Consider the following 7,575-nt stretch of genomic DNA (forward strand, 5'->3'; position numbering starts at 1 on the left):
TTACAGGAACATACATATCGATAATTACCTTAAACGTGAATGGATTAAATGCTCCAACCAAAAGACACAGGTTTGCTGAATGGATAGAAAAACAAGACCCATATATATGCTGTCTACAAGAGACCCACTTCAGCCTGCGGTCCGGCCCGGTCGGCGCAGAGGGTGTAGTTGGCGGCGCCCGGGAGCGAGTCGCTTCCCGATGTTCCCGCCCCGGCTGCCGCTTAGTGCCCGGCTCCGGCCCCCTGAGGCGTCCGGGGGGCGGTGAGAGCGGCCTCGGCCCCGCGGAGACGAAGCAGCTGGAGGGCGAGGTGGCGGCCGCCGGGAGGAGGATGGGGGCTAACCAGTTAGTGGTGCTCAACGTGTACGACATGTATTGGATGAACGAATATACCTCATCCATCGGAATTGGAGTTTTTCATTCAGGAATTGAAGTATATGGCAGAGAATTTGCTTATGGTGGCCATCCTTACCCCTTTTCTGGAATATTTGAAATTTCCCCAGGAAATGCTTCTGAACTAGGAGAAACATTTAAATTTAACTGTTGTTTTAGGGAGCACCGACTTCCTGGAAGATGATATAGAAAAAATTGTAGAAGAATTGGGAAAAGAATACAAAGGCAACGCTTACCATTTGATGCATAAAAACTGCAACCACTTTTCTTCGGCTTTATCAGAGATTCTTTGTGGGAAAGAGATTCCTCGCTGGATCAACCGGCTTGCCTACTTCAGCTCCTGTATACCCTTTCTCCAGAGTTGCCTCCCAAAGGAGTGGCTCACTCCCGCAGCCCTGCAGTCTAGCGTCAGCCAAGAGCTCCAGGACGAACTGGAGGAAGCGGAGGATGCTGCAGCCTCCGCTTCCATGGCCAGCACTGCCGCAGGCTCCAGACCCGGGCGCCACACTAAACTGTAAATGTCTCCAAAGTCACGCATTCAGAACTGTCTCTGGCAGTTGAATATCACTAGAGAAGAGTAAAAGAGTAAATGTCCTCTGGATATTTTGTATGCAAAGATGGCTCTCCCCCAAATCCCAGTTTTTCAGCTCAGGATTATATTTGTAATCAAAAAAAAAAAAATCACTTGGCGCAGGAGGGAGAACTTTGTATGAAGCTGCCCTCTGTCTTTTTTACCCACTTGTAAATTTGGATTTACTTCTGTTTTATATAAGCTCTGTTAAGTTATGTTTACAGTATTTTGTATCGCTGTTTACAAATCTTGCATGGACTCCTGCCACCATGAAAGAAGAAAACCTTCATGTCTTCAAAAATTAGGCAGGTAATCTTTGTACACTTCTGACAATTGCCCGAGCTTCGGCATAAATAATAGGCACACAAGAAGGTACTTACACAGTTATAGTCACCATCACCTGCTTAAGAATTGTCTTTTAGGTTTGTGTTTGTTACCATTTTGGTACCAGGGTGCACAGAGGTGAAGGAGCACACACAGCCCTGAGGGCTTGGGACCTCCATCTGCGTGAGAGGCGCCCGACCCTGGGCACCCAGCACTCCCTCCACTCCAAGTGGTACATCTCCTGAGGTTCCCACCGAACGGTGGCTTTCATCCCAAATATCTGGCCACCTCCATGGGGTGGTATACTCCCATGTCAGTCTGGCTTTGATGCCTCTGATTCTATAAGTAAGATGTTTTTCGTTAAAGGTATTCTTACAAGTAACAAGTGTTTTTGCACATGTGTTGGGGGCTTCATTTTTATTTTAATATATATTGATATCCTCCCTGCAGGGGATTTTGTTTGTGGGGCAGGAATATCCTAAGTGGTAGCCTTCTGAGTAGCAGTGTGAGTTGACATTCAACTGCTTTTAAGTCTTCAGGCTACCTTTTATACCACACCTTGAAAACTAGAGTCTAAAGTAACACTCTCCAAAAAGTTAATACTTTGATATTTTAAACACTTTATGTACCGTACCAGAAAGAGTATGTTGCAGTTTGTTAGTTTGTTATGGGAGTAGTTTCACCTCATAATAGAAAGCTTAGTCTCATTGACCTCTTGTGGAAAACTCATATTTATGTGTCTTATTCATCTTTTTCTTTCTCTCAAATGTATGTCTCTTACATAACCTACTCGAAGAATGAAATTGTCACCACAGATAAGTCCTCATTAGCAAGGAATCTGTCTGCTCAAGTCTACTCCCAGTTTGACCCTTGGATGTAAGAGCCAAGTCATTACATGTCAAATTCAATTTTTCTGCCTTAAGAATGAATGTTCTACATAAAATACTGGATGCAGTGTATAAATTATCCAAGGCAGTGACTTCAGCTTTATATATATATATATATATATATATATATATATATATATATATATATATATATCGTTAGTTTTAAAATCATCTACTTTTATTTAAACTTCTAGATTGGATTGTTTGCTATTGCTTTTTGTAAGGATACATATCTTTCAGTACACTACATTTTTAACTTTTCCATAAGCTGATTTTGAGTCATTTTATCAAATTAAGCACACCCTGTTCATAGGGAAAATAAACCTTGGGTTTGACCTGAGGAAAATGAAGCCACTTAACCTAAAAAAAAAAAAAAAAAGAGACCCACTTCAGACCTAGGGACACATACAGACTGAAAGTGAGGGGATGGAAAAAGATATTCCATGCAAATGGAAATCAAAAGAAAGCTGGAGTAGCAATACTCATATCAGGTAGAACAGACTTTAAAGAATGTTATAAGAGACAAGGAAGGACACTACATAATGATCAAGGGATCAATCCAAGAAGAAGATATAACAATTTTAAGTATATATGCACCCAACATAGGAGCACCTCAATACATAAGGCAACTGCTAACAGGTATAAAAGAGGAAATCGACAGTAACACAGTAATAGGGGGGCACTTTGTTAATTTTTATTTATTTATTTTTGCGGTATGCAGGCCTCTCACTGCTGCACAGGCTCCGGACGCACAGGCTCATGAGCCTCATGGCTCACGGGCCCAGCCGCTCCACGGCATATGGGAACTTCCCGGACCGGGGCACGAACCCGTGTCCCCTGCATCGGCAGGCAGACTCTCAACCACTGCACCACCAGGGAAGCCCTAGGGGGGCACTTTAACACCTCACTTACACCAATGGACAGATCATCCAAAATGAAAATAAATAAGGAAACAGAAGCTTTAAATGACACAACAGACCAGATAGATTTAATAGATATTTATAGGACATTCCATCCAAAAACAGATCACACTTTCTTCTCAAGTGTGCACGGAACATTCTCCAGGATGGATCACATCTTGGGTCACAATTCAAGCCTCAGGAAATTTAAGAAAATTGAAATCATATCAAGCATCTTTTCTGACGACAACACTATGAGATTAGAAATGAATTACAGGGGAAAAAACGTGAAAAACACAAACACATGGAGGCTAAACAATACGTTACTAAATAACCAAGAGATCACTGAAGAAATCAAAGAGGAAATCAAAAAATACCTAGAGACAAATGACAATGAAAACATGACAATCCAAAACCTATGGGATACAGCAAAAGCAGTTCTAAGAGGGAAGTTTATAGCTATACAAGCCTACCTCAAGAACAAGAAAAATCTCAAATAAATAAGCTAACCTTACACCTAAAGGAACTAGAGAAAGAAGAACAAACAAAACCCAAAGTTAGCAGAAGGAAAGAAATCATAAAGATCAGAGCAGAAATAAATGAAACAGAAACAAAGAAAACAATAGCAAAGATCAATAAAGCTAAAAGTTGGTTCTTTGAGAAGATAAACAAAATTGATAAACCATTAGCCAGACTCATCAAGAAAAAGAGGGAGAGGACTCAAATCAATAAAATTAGAAATGCAAAAGAAGAAGTTACAACAGACACCGCAGAAATACAAAGCATCCTAAAACACTACTACAAGCAACTCTATGCCAATAAAATGGACAACCTGGAAGAAATGGACAAATTCTTAGAAAGGTATAACCTTCCAAGATTGAACCAGGAAGAAACAGAAAATATGAACAGACCAATCACAGGTAATGAAATTGAAACTGTGATTAAAAATCTTCCAACAAACAAAAGTCCAGGACCAGATGGCTTCACAGGTGAATTCTCTCAAACCTTTAGAGAAGAGCTGACACCCATCCTTCTCAAACTCTTCCAAAAATTGCAGAAGGAACCCTCCCAAACTCATTCTATGAGGCCACCATCACCTTGATACCAAAACCAGACAAAGACACTACAAAAAAAGAAAATTACAGACCAATATCACTCATGAATATAGATGCAAAAATCCTCAACAAAATACTAGCAAACACAATCCAGCAACACATTAAAAGGATCATACACCATGATCAAGTGGGATTTATCCCAGGGATGCAAGGATTCTTCAATATACACAAATCAATCAATGTGATACACCATATTAACAAATTGAAGAACAAAAACTATATGATCATCTCGATAGATGCAGAAAAAGCTTTTGACAAAATTCAACACCAATTTATGATCAAAACTCTCCAGAAAGTGGGCATAGAGGGAACCTACCTCAACATAATAAAGGCCATATAAGACAAACCCACAGCAAACATCATTCTCAATGGTGAAAAACTGAAAGCATTTTGTCAAAGATCAGGAACAAGACAAGGATGTCCACTCTCACCACTATTATTCAACATAGTTTTGGAAGTCCTAGCTGCGGCAATCAGAGAAGAAAAAGAAATAAAAGGAATACAAATTGGAAAAGAAGTAAAACTGTCACTCTTTGCCGATGACATGATACTATACATAGAGAATCCTAAAGATGCCACCAGAAAACTACTAGAGCTAATCAATGAATCTGGTAAAGTTCAGGATACAAAATTAATGCACAGAAATCTCTTGCATTCCTATACACTAATGATGAAAAATCTGAACGAGAAATTAAGGAAACACTCCCAATTACCACTGCAACAAAAAGAATAAAATACCTAGGAATAAACCTACCTAGGGAGACAAAAGACCTGTATGCAGAAAACTATAAGACACTGATGAAAGAAATTAAAGATGATATAAACAGATGGAGAGATATACCATGTTCTTGGATTGGAAGAATCAATATTGTGAAAATGACTATACTACCCAAAGCAATCTACAGATTCAATGCAATCTCTATCAAATTACCAATGGCATTTTTTACAGAACTAGAACAAAAAAAATCTTAAAATTTGCCTGGAGACACAAAAGACCCCGAATAGCCAAAGCAGTCTTGAGGGAAAAAAACGGAGCTGGAGGAATCAGACTCCCTGACTTCAGACTATACTACAAAACTACAGTAATCAAGACAATATAGTACTGGCACAAAAACAGAAACATAGATCAATGGAACAAGATACAAAGCTCAGGGGTAAACCCACGCACCTATGGTCAACTAATCTATGACAAAGGAGGCAAGGATATACAATGGAGAAAAAACAGTCTCTTCAATAAGTGGTGCTGGGAAAACTGGACAGTTACATGTAAAAGAATGAAATTAGAACACTCCCTAACACCATACACAAAAGTAAACTCAAAATGGATTAGAGACCTAAATGTAAGGCCAGACACTATAAAACTCTTAGAGGAAAACATAGGAAGAACACTCTTTGGCATAAATCACAGCAAGATCTTTTTTGATCCACCTCCTAGAGTAATGGAAATAAAAACAAAAATAAACAAATGGGACCTAATGAAACTTAAAAGCTTTTGCACAGCAAAGGAAACCATAAACAAAACAAAAAGACAGCCCTCAGAATGGGAGAAAATATTTGCAAATGAATCAACGGACAAAGGATTAATCTCCAAAATATATAAACAGCTCATGCAGCTCAATATTAAAAAAACAAAGAACCCAATCCAAAAATGGGCAGAAGACCTAAATAGACATTTCTCCAAAGAAGACATACCGATGGCCAAGAAGCACATGAAAAGCTGCTCAACAACACTAATTATTAGAGAAATGCAAATCAAAACTACAATGAGGTATCACCACACAACAGTTAGAATGGGCATCATCAGAAAATCTACAAACAACAAATGCTGGAGAGGGTGTGGAGAAAAGGGAACCCTCTCGCACTGTTGGTGGGAATGTAAACTGATACAGCCACTATGGAGAACAGTATGGAGGTTCCTTAAAAAACTAAAAATAAAATTACCATATGACCCAGTAATCCCATTACTGGGCATATACCCAGAGAAAACCACAATTCAAAAAGACACATGTACCCCTATGTTCATTGCAGCACTATGTACAATAGCCAGGTCATGGAAGCAACTTAAATGCCTATCGACAGATGAATGGATAAAGAAGATGTGGTACATATATACAATGGAATATTACTCAGCCATTAAAAAAGAACAAAATTGGGTCATTTGTAGAGACGTGGATGGATCTAGAGACTGTCATACAGGGTGAAGTAAGTCAGAAAGAGAAAAACAAATATCGTATATTAATGCACATATGTGGAACCTAGAAAAATGGTACAGATGATCCGGTTTGCAGGGTAGAAGCTGAGACACAGATGTAGAGAACAAACGTATGGACACCAAGGGGGGAAAGTGGTGGGGGGGTGGGGGGTGTGTGTGATGAATTGGGAGATTGGGATTGACATGTGTACACTGATGTATATAAAATGGATGACTAATAAGAACCTGCTGTATAAAAAAAAAGTGATCAATGTATTCTATTGGAAAGAAGCAAAAATAGACCATGTTTACTGTCTAAATTATATAATAATTTAATGATATTTAGCATCTATTGCAGATGTATTTATTATTGCAGATTGTATTTGCTTTATCAGTGTCTTTGCTTTGGTAATCAAAAAAATTTTTTTAAATAAAAAAAGAATACAAGTTCAGAATTGTTATAACTTCTCGATGAATTGAATCTTTAATCATTTTATAATGTCCTTAATGCTGCTTTTTCTTGATGTTATTTTGTATAATATTAACAGTGTCAATATCAGCTTTATTTTGGTTAATATTTTCTTGGTATATATCTTCTATTTTTTTCTTTCCATGTTTTCTTTTTCTTTTTTTAGTTTTAGGAAAGTATGAAAAAAAGAAAGAAAAATATTTTAAAGTCTTAAGGAACCAGAAACATGTCAAGTGGGGGCTCTCTCTGTAGAGTGACAGGGAAGTCACCTGGGCATTTCATTCGTGAGCCCAATTATTTTTAATCTGTGAATCTGTAGCAAAAAGTGATGGGGTTTTCATTGTATTGGAAATAAGAAAAAGTGTAGCTTGGTTTCTGGCAGACTTGTAGGTAACACAACACTTGAATTGCATGCACTTAGTTGCTAAGAAAAATTTTATACGGCGAGGTTTATATGTCTAAATCCTGAAAGGTACAGCAGACATCTGCAGGCCTCAGAACACAATGAGATGCACACGATCTAAATGTATTCCTTCCAGGATTATTAATTATAAAATTCAATAACTCCTTTAAAGACAGGAATTGTGTGTTCAACAAACATTCCAGCAGAGCCAAGAAGCAAAGCAATCTGTAAAACTGGGCATTTGGCCCCAAAAGAGATTCCTTCTCTCAAATTGCTAAACTGATAGCTAAACTTAGCAGTTCTTGCCTAAGAATTTTCACAGGTG

General features: G+C 38.4%; 1 pseudogene; it reads left to right on the top strand.

Annotated features, from left to right (window-relative positions):
* The first annotated feature begins 226 nt into the window (after positions 1-226).
* Positions 227-909, top strand: LOC136132229 (deubiquitinase DESI2 pseudogene; annotated as a pseudogene).
* Positions 910-7,575: the final 6,666 nt, after the last annotated feature.

The sequence above is a fragment of the Phocoena phocoena genome, chromosome 12 (assembly GCF_963924675.1).
Source record: "Phocoena phocoena chromosome 12, mPhoPho1.1, whole genome shotgun sequence".
In the NCBI taxonomy this organism is placed as follows: domain Eukaryota; kingdom Metazoa; phylum Chordata; class Mammalia; order Artiodactyla; family Phocoenidae; genus Phocoena; species Phocoena phocoena.